Source organism: Chrysemys picta, chromosome 6 (assembly GCF_011386835.1).
Source record: "Chrysemys picta bellii isolate R12L10 chromosome 6, ASM1138683v2, whole genome shotgun sequence".
Classification (NCBI taxonomy): domain Eukaryota; kingdom Metazoa; phylum Chordata; order Testudines; family Emydidae; genus Chrysemys; species Chrysemys picta.
The window spans coordinates 46,929,905-46,946,427 of record NC_088796.1 but is presented as its reverse complement, the minus strand read 5'-3'; the positions used below and the strand labels follow the sequence as shown (position 1 = coordinate 46,946,427).

General features: G+C 41.6%; 1 protein-coding gene across 4 annotated transcripts in view; it reads right to left on the bottom strand.

The window, feature by feature from the left end:
- Positions 1 to 16,523, bottom strand: part of CERT1 (ceramide transporter 1) — a 155,768-nt gene that overhangs the window by 70,139 nt on the left and 69,106 nt on the right. The gene's annotated exons all lie outside the window — the stretch shown is intronic.

The window sequence follows — 16,523 nt, the reverse complement described above, 5'->3', positions numbered from 1 at the left end:
TGCTGTACACTACCCGCACACCTGGGAAGATACAACTCCTGCACTGAAGAATTACAATCTTATTTACGAGATGAGATACATGATAAATAGGAAGCAAAAGAGAGGGAGGAAAAGGGTAATAGTAACAAGTTCACATGATTACATATTCTTTAGCCTTTTACATGACTGGGTGCATCTGAATTTACAGTGATTTGTCTTGACCTATCATTAGTTCACTGATTTCTCATAGGTGTAACTGCAGGTCTTGAAAAGGAAACTGAAGTTCGATAATAGTGGCCTTAAGTACTAGTTCAAGGGCAATGCTCCATGCATAAGGAGTGACATGAGAGTAAACAGTGAGATGGTTGTGTGAAGCAGACAAATAGGTGGTCGAAGACAATGTCTAAAGTAGATAGAGACAGCATTGAGAAGGGCCTTCGAGATGAAGGCAAGAAGCTTGAATTTGAGGTGATGGAAAATGAACAGACTCTAGAAACGTTGGTGGAAATCTCTGCCATCTTGCAGTTTTCTTATAACTATATACTGTATACCACTGTATGGTATGAAATCAGAGAAGAAAAATGTTATTTCAGTTGAGAGATCTCCTCCCCACCCCACCTCATTGACTTTAAAGTCAGAAGGGACCATTGTGATCATCTAGTCTGAACTCCTGCACATTGCAGGCCACAGAACTTCACCCACCCACTCCTGTAATCGACCCTTAATCTCTGACTGAGTTACTGAAGTCTTCAAATCATGGTTTAAAGACTTCAAGTTACAGAGAATTCACCATTTACACTAGTTTAAACCTGACAATGACCCATGACTCATGCTGCAGAGGAAGGCGAAAAAACCCCTGGGTCTCTGCTAATCTGACCCGGGGAAAATTCCTTCCCCACTCCAAATATGGACATCAGTTAGACCCTGAGCATGTCAGTAAGACCCACCAGCCAGACACCTGGAAAATAATTCTCTGTAGTAACTCAGTGCTCTCCCCATCTAATGGCCTGTCTCCGGCCATTGTGGATTTCAGCTACTGCCATTCTCCCCTATGAGCCACATGCCATTGTAGACAGACCTGTCATACCACCCAATCCATAAATTTATCAAGCTCAGGTCTTGAAACCAGTTACGTTCCCTCCCCTCACTGCTCCCCTTGGAAAGCTATTCCAGAACTTCCCTCCTCTGATGGCTAGAAACCTTTGTCCAATTTCAAGCCTAAACTTGTTGGACAGTTTATATTCAATTGTTCTTGTGCCCACATTGGTACTTACCAGGGAGAGAGAGGAGTTAAGTTATTTATCCCTCTGGTGTATTTTAGAAAGCAATCATCTCTCCCCTCAGCCTTCTTTTGGTTAGGCTAAATAAGCCAAGCTCTTTGAGCCTCCCCTCATAAGGAAGATTTTTCCATTCTTCGGATCATTCTAGTAGCTCTTCTCTGCACCTATTCCAATTTGAATTCATCTTTCTTAAACATGGGAGACCAGAATTGCACACAGTATTCCAGACGAGGTCTCACCAGTACCTTGTATAACGGCACTAACACTTCCCTTTGTCTACTGGAAACACCTCGCCTGATGCATCCTAGGACTGCATTAGCCTTTTTCACAGCTGTATCACATTGAGGGCTCATAGTCATCTTGTGAACAACCAATACATACAGGTCTGTGTCCTTCCCTGTCATTTCCAACTGATAAATCCCCAGATTATAGCAAAAATTCTTGTTATCAGGCTTCTTGCACTGATGCACACACATTTTGTTTCGGCTTGGCTTCATCCAGATTCCTCACAGTCATTTTACCCCCAGTATCACCTTTCTGACTGTTACTGTCAGTGGCATTAGCAGTATCTTTCCATCTCTCTACCCTCTGTTGTTCTTTTCTCAATTGCTGTATCCTTTTACTTGATTTTCCTTCCACTCAATATTAGAATCAGGTGTGAAAATTACATAAGCATCTCCTAACATTCTCCCCAAAATTCCTAGTTTAAAGCTCTTTTAATCAGTTGTGCCAACTTCCATCCCAGAAGCCTATTATCCTCACTACTCAGGTGCACCTCATAAAAACAGACCTCTGTCCATGAATGCCTCCTAGTGGTCACACATCCCATTACCTGAGCCATCTGTTGAGCATCATTCTTGTCTTGCCTTCATTCTCCTCCTCTAGGGACAGGTAGGATCCCACTGAACGTCACCTGGGCCTCCATTTCTTTAAGCATCTTTCCAGGCCTGGCATAGTGTTCTTTGATACCCCCCAGTAAGAATCTAGCACTATAATTTGTTCCCACATGAAGGGCAAACTGTGTATTCTTTCCTGCTCCCATTAGGATGTGTGTCAGTCTCAGGTTCACATCCCATATCTCAGCTCACAGCAGATAACACACCCTTCTGTTCTCTGGATCAACTCTGGTGAAGAGGCCTGTCTGTTCTTCTTAGTAGGGAACCCACACTTATCTAGATCTGCCTCTTCCTGATATGGGTGCAATTCTCTGGCCTTCCCCTTTCTGTTCTGTCTGGCCAGGGCCGGCACCAGCTTAACAAGCAGGTGCTTGGGGTGGCCAAGGGACGGGGCGGCACCTGCGGCAATTCGGGGGCGGCAGGTCCCTCCCTCTAGGAGCGAAGGACCTGCCGCTGAACTGCCGCCGCCGATTGTGGCTTTTTTTTTTTTTTTTTGCTTGGGGTGGCAGAAATGCTGGAGCCGGCCCTGTGTCTGGCTCCAGTCATCTTTTCTTCTGTTCTTCCTTGCAATCTATGAGTCCTCCTGGGGCTCCAAACACTGGCTATCCTCACTGTCTCTTTCCCCCTTCGCGTGGGACTCACCACTCTTCTCTTCTTCCTTGCTCTCCCATCTTGGAACAAGGGAGAGGAAAAGCCACATGCTTCCATGGGTCACTTTCTTCATCCAGAAGTCTATCCTCACAGTACTGCTGTCCAGCATGCATCTGCAAGTCTAGAGTTTTTCCTTCAGCTGCCTCTTTCCTTTCCTCCATCACTCAATCGAATCCCCTTCTAAAACTTAACCATTGTTTCTAGCTGTATCTCCAAACATTGGATCTTCTCTTCCATCATATCTATCAGGCAGCACTTCATACAAATGAAGCACCTTTCAGGTACCCTCTCCGGCATAATATACCTCCCGTGATTTCCACATCCAGTCATCTTCATTCCCTCTTCCATTCTTTGCATCTCTGTAGCGGTCATAGCCTCCCCTTCTAAACTCCTGTCAAGAAGAAGCAAACACACATGCACACCCTCCCTCAAAACACTCCTTACAACTCCACCCCCACCCCACTCGTATTCATCTCTGTTTGGTGGCTTCTGTGCTAGTGCTGCTGGTTGACTATCTTTATAAGCCTGCGGCCTAAGGAAGCCCCATCCCATAATCAAGGTTCAGATGTGATCAAAGGCTCCTTCAGTCACAATGCACTGCCCCCTACCAGACTTTGCTTGCTGATTTGATTTCGGTTTACAGCCAACCAGACACACATAAGAACTCACTCACTGCCCCTAAGGAACAAGGGCTTGCCCCCCTTCTCTTCAAACAGATCTCCATTCAAACTCCCTTGTTTGCTGGCTCCTGTGCCGCTGCTCCTCATAGGATAGGAGCATCTTCATGAAATTTTGCTTTTAAAATTTCACCTAAAATGTTGTAAACCTAAACATAGCATTGTTCTATTGCAGACCAGCTTCACTGCCCAGGAAAATAAATATAATATTTAATTTATATATAATTTATCTTCATCTCTAGCATTAGACAATTACTAACAAAAAGTGTTTTTAAAATGATTTTATTATAGGGTCATTTTGAAAACGGTGGCTCATTTTGTTTCTTTTTATCTGGCGGTAAATTCTGTAAGGATCCGATTTCGAAACTGAGCTCTCTTTAAATGTTACTAGTAAACAAGGTGCCAAAAACATACATCCACTTTGAACTACTGCAATTTAGTTAAAAAAGGGACAGCTGGTTTCAAATTTTGTTTTAGAATCCAATGACACACACAGACAAAATATGCCTATGCAAAAATTGGATCCAAATTGTTTACAGATGACTAAAGCACAAGTGTAAGGAGAGTTTCAGCTTTGCTTCTGAACGTCCATATTTTTGAAGATTCAACCAAGGTTACTAAATATTTCAGTATTGTTTTGTTGCTTAATCTAATATATATTTAAAGATGGTAACATCACTGAATAATAAACACAATTCAATTAAAGTCATTCAATAAGTCTTAATTTGCTTTGATAGAAAGCAAAACATTTTGACAGGGGATTTAGTGCCATATTTCTGACTTTCCCTTATTCTTTTCTGTTAAAGTTACCATTATGTTTTAGAGCCGGTTTAATTAAATCTGCAGAATAAAAGCTCAAGATGAAAAAACTCCTTTTTCCACAAACACAAAAATATTTTAATTTAGGAGGAAATGCAAAAAAGCTACCTTTACAGCAGTGTACACTGTCAAATCAATCAGTTGTGTTTGTACTGTACGGGATAGCTCCATTACAACAGTTTTTCAGACTTCAAAATGGTATACAAGCAAGTGACCTAGTAACTCATAATTCTAATGAAAAGCTGCTACATAAAAAGCAAGTATCTAATTTGATCTATATTTACAACCAATAAGGAGGAAGCTCAGCAGACTAAGCTGAACACAACTAAAAATATGAATCACGGAAGTGTGTACATTTACAGATGGCGCTGACATAATTATCTTGACAGAATTATGTTTTAGTAACTATTGCAGGGAAAAAATAAAATTAGGGCAAGGAAACTTGGCTAAAAGGAGAAAGGCAAAAACCAAGTATTGCTTTTTAACTGGTGCACACGCAATCATGCAGCAAGTTACAGGTACACACAAGAAACTAGAACAGAACAAAAAATAATAAAAGCATGCATCATGCAAAGCCCCACCATTCCACTACTGCAACATCTAAACAAGTGCAGATCACTGCTGCACTTATGTCTTGCCAAGCAGATCATTATTAGCTATTCACTGAAGAAAATACTCAATTATATCAAGGTGAAGAATGTCAATACAAGCCAGATAATTCTTAATTTCCCAGGATGAAAACTGAACAAGCAGCCACAGTCCGCATGATGGATAAGTTAACAGTCACTGCTCAAAAATGAACAAATTGCCCATGGAAGTTGTATCATCAATCAATATGCAGCATTAAACACTAATGTCAAATTACAATGCTGAAAATCCAGATACAATTTCATTAGAGTTCCATGTATATACAGTAGCTTCACAGTTGCTCTCAAATTTGACATTGTTAGTATACTGCGACATCATCTCCAGTTTTCTATATCTCTGCATGAAACCCATTATCCCTCTCAGAATGCTTTTTCATAACGATAGATGCGAAATGAGAACAAACACATCATCAAAAACCTCATGTGATTCTTCTTTGCTTGTCTAGGACTGGTGACAGCAGCAAAACAGACCAGGAAAGCAGCTTTCAGTAGTACAACAATAAATGTATTCAGACAATCATATTGCAGACCTCCATCACAGCACATAAGGATTTGTCAGTTAAGCATTTCCTAAAGTGGGTCAATAATACTCCAGAGTACAGAGTAAAGCATGCACTTATGGGCAACGTCTCTACTTAAATAAAGCATGTTCTTTCTTTCCTGGGTTTCCTTAATTGCTTTTGGCGGTGCCTTGGCAGACTTGTTTAACCATATCAGGTGTTTCAATACTTGCTTGTCCACCAAACGAGATAATTTATAATGCAGCCTAAGAAAAATATCTATTTTACATAACAAAACAATAAGCAGGAGGCAACTCCTTGCTTTCAAATATAGCCCCAGGAGTTGACAAAACAGAAATTGAGGGAGGATACTGTGATCCTTCTTTAGAATGTTTTTTATGTAAAATGCTACTATTGTTGACTTCAGACTAAAAAACGAAGTATTAAAATATGATCAAGAAAAAACAGCAAAAAGGCAAAAAAGAGAAAAGAAAATCTGGGGCGAAGGGAGAGGTGGTAAAGAACAAAAGAAAAAGCAAACAGTAAAATGGGGAAGAACAAAAAAAATTAAACGGGAAATAGATGGAAGGAAGGTAGGAAAGACTGTTGGTGGAGGTGAGTAGGAAGAGGTGTGTGTGAATTCCTATGGTCCAGTGCTTTTTCTGAAACACTGAAAAGGATTCCAGGTATGCTTGCAAACAAAGGGGAGAGAAAAGGTCAAATCTTCTTTTAAATACAGGAGATCCAAAGACCTGACGCCAGATATTAGAGTTGAGGGAGATGGAGAAGCAACCGAGCAATTTGGAAAAAACACGAAGGGAAGAAAAAAAAAACAGGACAGAAAGAAAGAAAGGACAGAAAAGACAGAAAGAAAGGACAGAAAACAATCAGGTGAAAAATAAGAAATGGGAATATCCATTTTTACTGGGGGGAAGTTGTGAGGGACCTGGTAGCCCCAAAATGAGTGGACAGTATGCACAGAGGAAAGATTAGATTGATGGAATGGGACAACGAATAAAGCGATGAGATAGTGGATAAGTGTAATGGAGACCAAGAGAAGAATAGTGCATGCTTTAAGGATATCAACAGACAGTGGCAAGTTACAGAACCAGTGGGGGTTGTTTTTATTTTAATAACACTATTTTAAATGATTTGGAACCATCAGGTTATGCAATAGCTAACCTATGCAAATGTGTTTTACTATTAACTTTAAGCTCCCTCCCAATCTTTATTACGTTTACTTGCCTTGCACTGAATAAAGTTATTAGTTTCCTCACAGACTTTTCTCTGATGCTCTCATCACAATATCCAAGTGTTTAAAAAAGTTAATGGATCTTCGCACCACCAATGTGAGGTAGGAAGGTATCCTTGTTTTCCAGACGGGGGAACAGAGACACAGAGAGATTAAGGCTATAATTATCAACATATCCAGTAATTTTGGGTTTCTAACTTGATACACCTAGGGTACAATTTTCCAGACTACCTAGCATTTTTATACCACTTTAAATGTTCAAAGCATGACTCCAACTAACTTCAGTTGCCATTGCGTATGCTCAGGTTTCAGAGTGATTGCCGTGTTAGTCTGTATCAGCAAAAACGAGGCGTCCTTGTGGCACCTTAGAGACTAACAAATTTATTTGGGCATAAGCTTTCAAGGGCTAGAACCTACTTCATCAGATGCATGGAGTGGAAAATGCAGTAGCAGGTATATATACACACATAGTACATGAAAAGATGGGAGTTGCCTTACCAAGTGGGGGGAGGGGGGTCAGTCTAACAAGACAATTCAATTAACAGTAGAATACCAAGGAAGGAAAAATCACTTTTGTAGTGGTAATGACGGTGCATCTGATGAAATGGGTTCTAGTGTTACAACCCAGTGGCCCCCTCCCTTAGTTACAACCCAGTGGCCTCCCTTAGGGGGTTTTCTGGGGAGGCAAATTAGCATTATATGTTGCTAACACTGTTGCAAGCATAGCAAGGCAGTTTGGGAAGGGTTAAAGGTATGAGTGTGGCGTAGAAGATTTTTTTGCAGGTTGCGAGGCCGAAGGGGGAGAAAGGGAGAAAAAAAATGGGTTAACTTAACACCTTAGCTGTTAACTTAGCCTGAAGATAAGACGCCGGCTTTAGTTTAAGGTTACAGCGCTTAAACAGACTTTATGCAGCCAAAAAACATGCAGCCACATTTGCTTTTCACCCAACCCCAGCCAACTTTGGGAAAAGGGGGGTTAGCTGGGAAGGGGATTGCAAAACGGTGAAGGCCAAGGGGAAAAACAGAGTTTTGTGTCCCTGAAGCCGGTGTGTTTTAGGAAAGCTGAGGAGCTCACAAAAAGTCGGCTTGGACTGGTACAAAGAGCACGGGGGACAGAGGTCCCTAAACAAAATGCCCCCCAAACACCCCAGGACTTAAAACCCTCCTAAAAGCTGAAGCAAATTGGAGATCAACAGCGGACCCCGGACGACCTGTGCACAGAACAAAACTCCCCCCACCTGTCCCCTTCTTTGTACATTACACCCAGGCTTGGCCAGCTCCGGGTAGTGCGTGTGAGAGTATGAAAGTGGGTTAGGGCTTGGAGCACTAACGCTTTCTTCCTGTGAATGACGTGGGAAACCCCCAGCAGAGAAACAATCTCTGCTGTTATTTTACTTTATTTTATTAATAAAGCTTTAAATTCAGTCACTTGGTGTGCTCCGTCATCTCCTCCCCTAACGATCCTGTGGCCTCAGCCTGATCACCTAACGCCTCAGGCAGATTGGTAACAGAAATCTGTCACAGTTTTGGTGGAGAATGCAGGCAGTGGGTGCCACAAGGACTCCTCATTGTTGGCGTATGCTCAGGAATTCTGCAAATCCAGCTCCACGTGTTTCATGCTAGGCACCCAGAAAGTGAAGAACACGATTAGTAGCCAAACTGTGACCATTTTGGTTTAAGTGACTTACATCACACAGGAACTCCGTGGCAGAGTCAGAGATCGAATCCAATTCTCTTGGGTAGCCTTCAACTGCCGTAATTACAAGACCATACTCTTCCTGCAGTTTATTGTCTCAGTAACTACACATTTCCTAATTTTTGCAACAAATGAGGCAAGGATCCATCAGACATCATTCACTACACAACTCTGATGCTATGCAGTGAAAGAGAGATCCTGAAAAAGAGGTATGTGATCATGTAACTAAAGACTGTATCATAAAGCATATGTATAACACTGCATGGGTTTAATGCTGGCATTTCCTAACTTCTTAACTCATAACTTGGCAATCTTGGAGTCCTTTTAAATGTAGTTTATGTAATTTCCTATTTTTTTCCCCTCCCGTGGAATTGTATTGACCCTCTTAAGTCATCAGCAGGATTAGACGCTTCAGGTCCATAGCTCAGACTCCCAATTTGAGCTAATGGAATAATTGATAGCAGTGTTTGGTAGTGATCCATTTTTAAATCAACAGGCCTAGATAGCTTACACCTAAGAGTCCTAATAGAGTTGGCTGAGGAGATGTCTGTCTGGCCCATGATGTTCATTTTAAATAAATCTGTGAATAGTGGGGCAATTCCCGAAGACTGGAAGAATGCTAATGTGTCAGTATTCAAAAAGGGCAAGCAGGATGACTCGGTTAACTACAGGCCAGTTAGCTGGACCATCAGTGCTGGGGAAAATAATGGAAAAGTGAAAAAGAATTAATGATAATAATATAAATAATGTAAGTCAACATTATTTTATAGAAAATAGGGCTTGTCAAACTTTGAGAAGATTACAAGTTTATCTGATAAAGTAACTGCACAGGTGTAATATAGAAGTTAATAAAGTATCTGACAGTGACGCATGACATTCTGATCAAAATTATTGTACAGTACTATTAATAAAGCACACATTAAATGGATAAAGACCTAGCTGACAGATTTAAAAAACAGTCCTCAATGGGAAATCAAATGGCGGTGTTCCTAGCAGGGTCCCATTGGTATTGATACTAGGCCCAATACTATTCAACATTTTTATCAATGATATCAAAGTAAATAAATCACTGTTAAAATTGGTGGATGATAAAGATTGGCAGAGCAGTAATAAAGAAGACATGGAAGTCTTATAGAGCAGAGGTTCTCAAACTTTTTTATTACATACCCCGTTCCAGATCTACCAGTTGCCTGAGTACCTCTACCGTTCTCATCACTGATACTTTGTGTGTTCTTCTTAACACTACCTGTCTTTAGTCTTCCACCCATATCCAGTTGCTGGGCAACTGAACCCGTGCTTTACAATGATTGGAGGTGAGGGCTCTGTACATCAATGTTTCAGTGTATCAGTATTCTCATTGGTACATCTTTAAGCAAATTAGCTACTCTACTTTATATAACAAATTCCCACAAAGTTTTAAAGCTTCGTCTGATTAGCCTATTAGGAAAATGCAATAAATAAATTAATAAATAAACCCCTGATTACATAATTTCTCCCGCATACCCACCAGAGATGTCTCTCATACCAGAGTTTGACATAGCAATCTAGATTACTTGGTAAACTGGTCCCATTCAAACAAAATGTGTTTTAATACAATTATGTGTTTTACATACATCTAGGAAGGAGGAAAGCAGGCAATATTTACGGAATGGGGGACTATATCCTGGAAAACAGCGATTCAAAAAAACTTTTAGGGATTACAGTGACAAGCAACTGAACACGAGCTTCCAGTGCAGTGCTGTAGCAAGAAGGGCTAGGATGATCTTTGGATGTATAAACAAATACTAGTGAGCACTGTGAGTAATATAAAGAGGGGAGTAGTGAGTAGGAAGGAGATTTTTACCTATGTATATGCATTGGTGAGATGGATACTGGCATAGTACATCCAGTTCTGTACATCCAGTTCTGGTGTCCACATTTTAAAAGAGGATGTTGAAAAAGTGAAGAGTGCAGAAAAGCCACACAAATTATTTGAGGGCTTGAGAAAATGGCTCACTGAGAGACTTAAAGAACTCAATTTGTTTAGCTTATCTAAAAGAAGGTTGATGTTACCTGAAAAGTATACAAGTAACTTCACACAGAGAGAAAGTACCAGGTACTAAATCACTCTAATCTAGCAGAGAAAGGCATAACAGAAGCTGAAGCCAGACATTCAAATTAGATCTCAGGCACAAATGTCTAACAGTGAGAGTGATAACCACTGCAACAAATTGCCAAGGAAAGTGGTGGATTATCCATTAGTCGAGGTCTTCAAATCAAGACCACATGCCTTAGTCAAACACAAAATTATTGGGCTTACTACATGGTAACTGGATAAAATTTGATGGCCCATGATATACAGGTCAGACTAGATAAGGAGTTCTCACAACAAACTTTGTGGTGGACTCAAAGTGACAATTTTTCCTAAAATACTTAATTAACTTTAGGAAAAACAAATAAATATGGACATGCACATGTCCAAGTCATACCATTCTCTCACTAGAAGGGAAAACCTATACTGGCAGCAGGCCAATAAAAAAGGACCCAGTTTGGGAATATTTTATTGAAGTTCCTCTACCTGTGGGTAAGACAGGCATGCGTGCAAAATGCAAACACTGCAACAAAGAAATGCAAGGCCTGGTTGGCTGAATGAAACATCATGAGAAGTGTTCCTTCTGAGGAAGAAGCTGTGTTGAAGATGATGAAAGGAACATGCAGGATCTTCAGGTTGGTAAACTTTTTTATTTCATACTTCTTTCTTAAGGACTGTCTGTCTTCCTTCTGGACTATTCTTGAATTCTCATGTTTGAGCAAAAAATACAGTTGTTACTCTATGGTACTATCCTTTGAGATGCAGTTGTGATAAAAAATAAATAGCTGAAATAGGCAGATCTTCCTTTTACAATTTCACCTTTAAAGTAATACTGAGTGTCAGTGAATGCAATGAGTAATACTAAATGAGCAGTATGGTAATAATAACTGAATAACTGCATTGACTTATTTTGTTTAGGAAAATCCATAGTCAACATACAGGAGTCTGAAGACTATCCAACTTCAAGATCACCATAATTTTCTATAGTTTCAGAGTTATCTGCCAATGATAGTGTTTCAGTCACATCAAGTATGTCACATAGCCACAGTAAAAAGAAAAAAATCCTCCATCATCCAGAAACAACCATAGATAAGTTTGTGATAAGAACCAGCAGATTACAAAACTAGGTAACTGATGAAAAAACTGCCTGGTTTGTTTATGCAACCAACTCTCCTTTCTGTATGATTGAAAACCCACACTTCATTAACATGGTTCAGTCATTAAGACCAGGATACAGTCCACCCAACAGAGCAGATGTCTCAGGCAAATTGCTGGATAAAGTGTATGAAAGAGAAATTGAGCAGTGTACAAAAGGTCTAAAGAGTGAAATTGTTAACCTGAGTCTTGATGGGTGGAGCAATATCCACAATGATCCTGTTGTATGTGCTTGTGTTACAACAGAAGAAGGGAATAACTTCCTTACAGAAACAATTGATACATCAGGAAATGCACACACAGCAGAATACTTACAAGAAGTAGCAGTAAAAGCTATAACAAACTGTGGGGGAAAAAAATCAAATGTCTAGTATGCAGCTTGGTCACAGATGTGAAAGTGAAATGAATTATATTAAAGAAATAGAATGAATTAAAGAATGCTGTATGTACCTTTTAGTAGAAATGAGAAATGCTGCAAGCCAGGGGGGCAGGAAAGCAGACATTAACTGCTTAACTTGCCACTTAAGGGCAATTGGTGAAGCATTAGTCTTAGATCGATAAGAGTTAACAAGGAAGCAGGATATGCATATTATGCTCCATGCATATTTTACAATTTTGCTCTCTCTGTCCCTTTGTTTAGTTCGCACCCTTTTATCTGTATAAATAAGACTGTTTGAATCTTGCATGGAAGCTCACATTATCTGAATGTATTAGCAGAGCGCTGTGCTAATAAAACAGAGTGGTCTGACAAACTATGAGTCCTGAGTCTAACTTTGACACAGACAATGCTGCAAATGTATCCAAGAGGAGAAAATATTTAGAAGAGAGAGTCCCAACATAACATACGGGTTGCAGTGCTCATTTAACGTACCTCCTAGCCAAAGACCTCAGTATTCTAGAAATAAAGGCTAATGTTGTTGAAATTGCAAAATACTTCCGTAACAATCACTTTGCAACGGTGCTCTGAAAAAAGTGGGAGGAACCAAGCTAACTCTCCCACAAGACGTGTGATGGAACTCACTAGTGGACTGTTTTGAGCACTGTATCAAGAACTGGCCTAATCTGATGACAGTTTGTGATCAAAATCATGACAAAAATAGATGGCATGGTCACAGCCAAAGTTCTCAACATTGGACTTAAGGGAAATGTTGAACACATGCTGAGTACCCTGAAGCCTATTTCTGTAGCCTTGAACAAAATGCAGGGAAATAGTTGTTTTATTGCTGACGCTATTGAAATTCGGAAGGAACTGAGTGAGATCTTAAAAAGAGAAACATGCAATGAGAGTTAAATTACAAGCATTAAAAAAACAAATGGGACAAGCACTATCTCCATTTCATTTTCTTGCAAATATTCTCAATACTCGGTACAAAGGTCAAACCTTAGCTGCTGAAGAAGAGGCTATGACATTAGGGTTACCATACGTCCTCTTTTTCCCGGACATGTCCAGCTTTTCGGCACTCAAACCCCCGTCCGGGGGGAATTGCCAAAAAGCCGAACATGTCTGGGAAAATGGCGGCTCTGCTCCTCCCCTGACTCTTCGGCTCTGTTTAAGAGCCGAGCTGCCTGAGCGCTATGGGCTTCAGGCAGCCCCCTTGCCTCCGGACGCCAGCTGCCGGCCGGGCACTTCCCCTCCCGGGCTCCGGCGGCGCAGGGTCCGGAGGCACGGGGGCTGCCTGAAGCCGGTAGCGCTGGGGCAGCTCGGCTCTTAAACAGAGCCGAAGAGTCAGGGGAGGAGCAGAGCCTCTGGCAGCAGCGGCTCTGCTCCTCCCTGACTCTTTGGCTCTGTTTAAGAGCCGAGTGCTACGGGCTTTGGGCAGCCCCCGTACCTCCGGACCCTGTGCTGCCGGAGCCCGGGAGGGGAAGTGCCCGGCCGGGGGCGCAGGGTCCGGAGGCAAGGGGGCTGCCCGAAGCCCGAGCGCTACCGGCTTCACGGTTTGCCGGGCAGCCTCCAGAGCCTGCGCCCCCGGCTGGGCGCTTCCCCTCCTGGGCTCCAGCTGCGCTGGGCAAGCGCCGGCCGGTGGCGCAGGGTTTGGGGGCTGCCCGGCAAACCATGAAGCCGGTAGCGCTCGGGCAGCCCTTTCCCCATGGCTGGGAGTGGGAGGGGGCGGAGTTAGGGCGGGGAAGGGGCGGAGCTGGGGAAATGGGCGGGGCCAGGGCCCGTGGAGGGTCCTCTTTTTATTTAATAGATATGGTAACCCTATATGACATGGATATCCAGCAATCATCCCTCCATAATGCCAACTATAATAAACTTCAGCGCTAAGGGTGAACCATTCAAGAAATATGTTGGCTGATGTTTTAAAGAAAGTCACACCAGTGAACTGGTGGAAGTCACTTAAGCACTTGGATTCAGAGACTGTTGAAGTGATAATCTCACTTAACAGCAGTAGCTTCTTCTGCTGGTGTAGAAAAAATATTTTCTTCCTTTGGACCAATTCATTCCAAATTGGGAAATCGTTTGGGACCTGAAAAAGCAGGAAAGCTTGTTTTTCTTTTCCAGATTATGAACAAACTGGAAAATGAAGGTGAAGACAACTGAGTCAGCTGCAGAAGCCAATATTTTAAGTTTATCATGTTGACCTGGCTGACACAGTCGATTTAATTTTTTTTTAAATATTTCATTTAACTATTTTAGTTAAAAACAATTTTAACAAAAACCTGATTTTAAAAAACTTGAATGTTTAACTAAATTCAAAAATTCATGTTTGTTTTGTTAAAATATTATGTTTGCTGTTGAAGAAAAAAATCCAGAATACATAACATTGTTTATTTAGTTAAATAAAACAATTTCAATGTCTGTCTGGTGATGTTCTTCTCCTAATACAGCATGGCAAGAAAATCCTCCAAATATTAATGATTAACCTGTTGAATTGGAGATAGTTCACCTCCCAGTGACTTCATAAATATCTGCTTCAATTACCTTTGGTAAATGAAATAACCAACAATCATTCATTTTCTGATGTAGCTGTAAAACTCCGAGAAGTTTTCAAAATAAATCACTTAAAAAATGTATAGTGTGTACCTTCTAAAAATGAAACCTCCATCTATCTCTGAGTTGTGAAGAATATGTATTAAGGTTATAACAACCAACAAGAATGCACTTTTATGTAGAAATCCATGATTAAATCGAGTCTTCCTGACTAATGATTTAAATCAAATCCACCCTGTGGTGGCCCCAGGGGAAGTGACCACTGCTTTGCCCCCTCCCCCCCACTCACTGCCCAGGAGGCTGTGGTTGCAAGAAAAGCCTCTGGTGGACGCACACGGCCATGGGGGACGCATTTGAGAAATGCTGGACTAGATGATTTATGGATCCTTCTGGCCTTAAACTATGAATCCTCTATGGACCACCTACTAGAACAAGAGGAGACATTTTGCCAGCGAGTTCAAATATATTTGACAGCAGAGGAACGTTGAAAATCAGGAATCTTGAGTTCATTTCCAAGCTCTGAGAGGAAGTATATTCTAGAGAAGGGGTTCCTAAACTGAGGTATGTGAGCTTGATGTTCCATCAGTTCATTTCACAATTTAGCAGTGAGACATGAACTAATTAAGGTTCTGCTTTAAGGCTGCTGCTCCAGAGGTTATAAATCCTTCTCCATTCCCCTCTCCAGTTTGTTCCTGCTCCTATCCTTCATGCCCATACTCACATGTTCTTGCTCTCCCTCCCCTCCCCTACTGTATGACCTCTGCCCCAGCTCCTTTCCCCAAGCTTCACCCCAGTTTTCTGCATTCCAGTCAGTCTGACTTCTCTTCAACTGTGCCTACGAAACAGCAAGGGGTGCACTGAAAGCACAGGAGACAGTCTCCCTACTTTCAGTTCCATTGTCTTTTGCAGTTTTAAAGTTTTAAGTTTTAAATAGAGATATCCTATCCTATCTCCTAGAACTGGAAGGGACCTTGAAAGGTCATCAAGTCCACCCCCCTGCCTTCACTAGCAGGACCAAGTACTGATTTTGCCCCAAAACCCTAAGTGGCCCCCTCAAGGATTCAACTCACAACCCTGGGTTTAGCAGGCCAATGCTCAAACCACTGAGCTATCCCTCCCACCCAGAGGACTAACTGCAACGAATGCCCTGCACACTTGGGACAGAGCACACTCAAGTCATTGTGGGAATGACACTTTTGCAATCTGACTGGCAGTTAGGAATGTTAGGAATCCTCACGATGGAGCATGTTCAAGCAAGGACAAAATCTTTAGAGAAGTTAGTTGACAAAAAAAGCCTCCAACAACCATGTGCACACTTAAATTTTCAGAGACTTATAACTTGGCAAATTTTGAATGATTTTCCTGGGAGTGGCACAATGTACATCCTTGACAATAGGATAACTCCCCTGCCAAATTAAAAGTCACTGCTCCAAAGCATGTAGATGCTAGAGCTTCCCAAAAAAGGTTGCAAGGAGGTTTTTAAATCATGGGCACTTTAATTTTCTACTAATCTTGTTCTCAGAAATGGTTAATGTTTTTTCAGCTGAAACTTAAAAAAAATTCAGTTTGAGGTACAATGATGAGGTGTTATTAACCTATAGCCTACAAGAAGGGAAAATTAAGGCTAAAAGGAAAGTCCTAATCAGGGGAAGCTCACTTGTGTGGGAAAAGGCAGCATTTCTATAAAGCCAGGGAGGTGATAGCAGGAAAGGGCTGCAGGGAAGTAGTCTACAGACACTCCCTGGGAAAAGGGAGTTGTGTTTGTGTCCATAGGGGTAGGCAGCCTACAGTTGCTCCCTGGGAGAAGGGAGTTGTAGGGCTGGCAAATCCAGAGAAGGTGAGCCAAAAGATAAGGAAAGGCTCAGGGAAAGGCAATAAGATCCAGGAGGGACCAGACCTTCACTACTGACTAGAGGGTCACTGAGCTGGAACCTGGAGTAGAGGGAGGGTCGGGGCTCCCCTACCAGC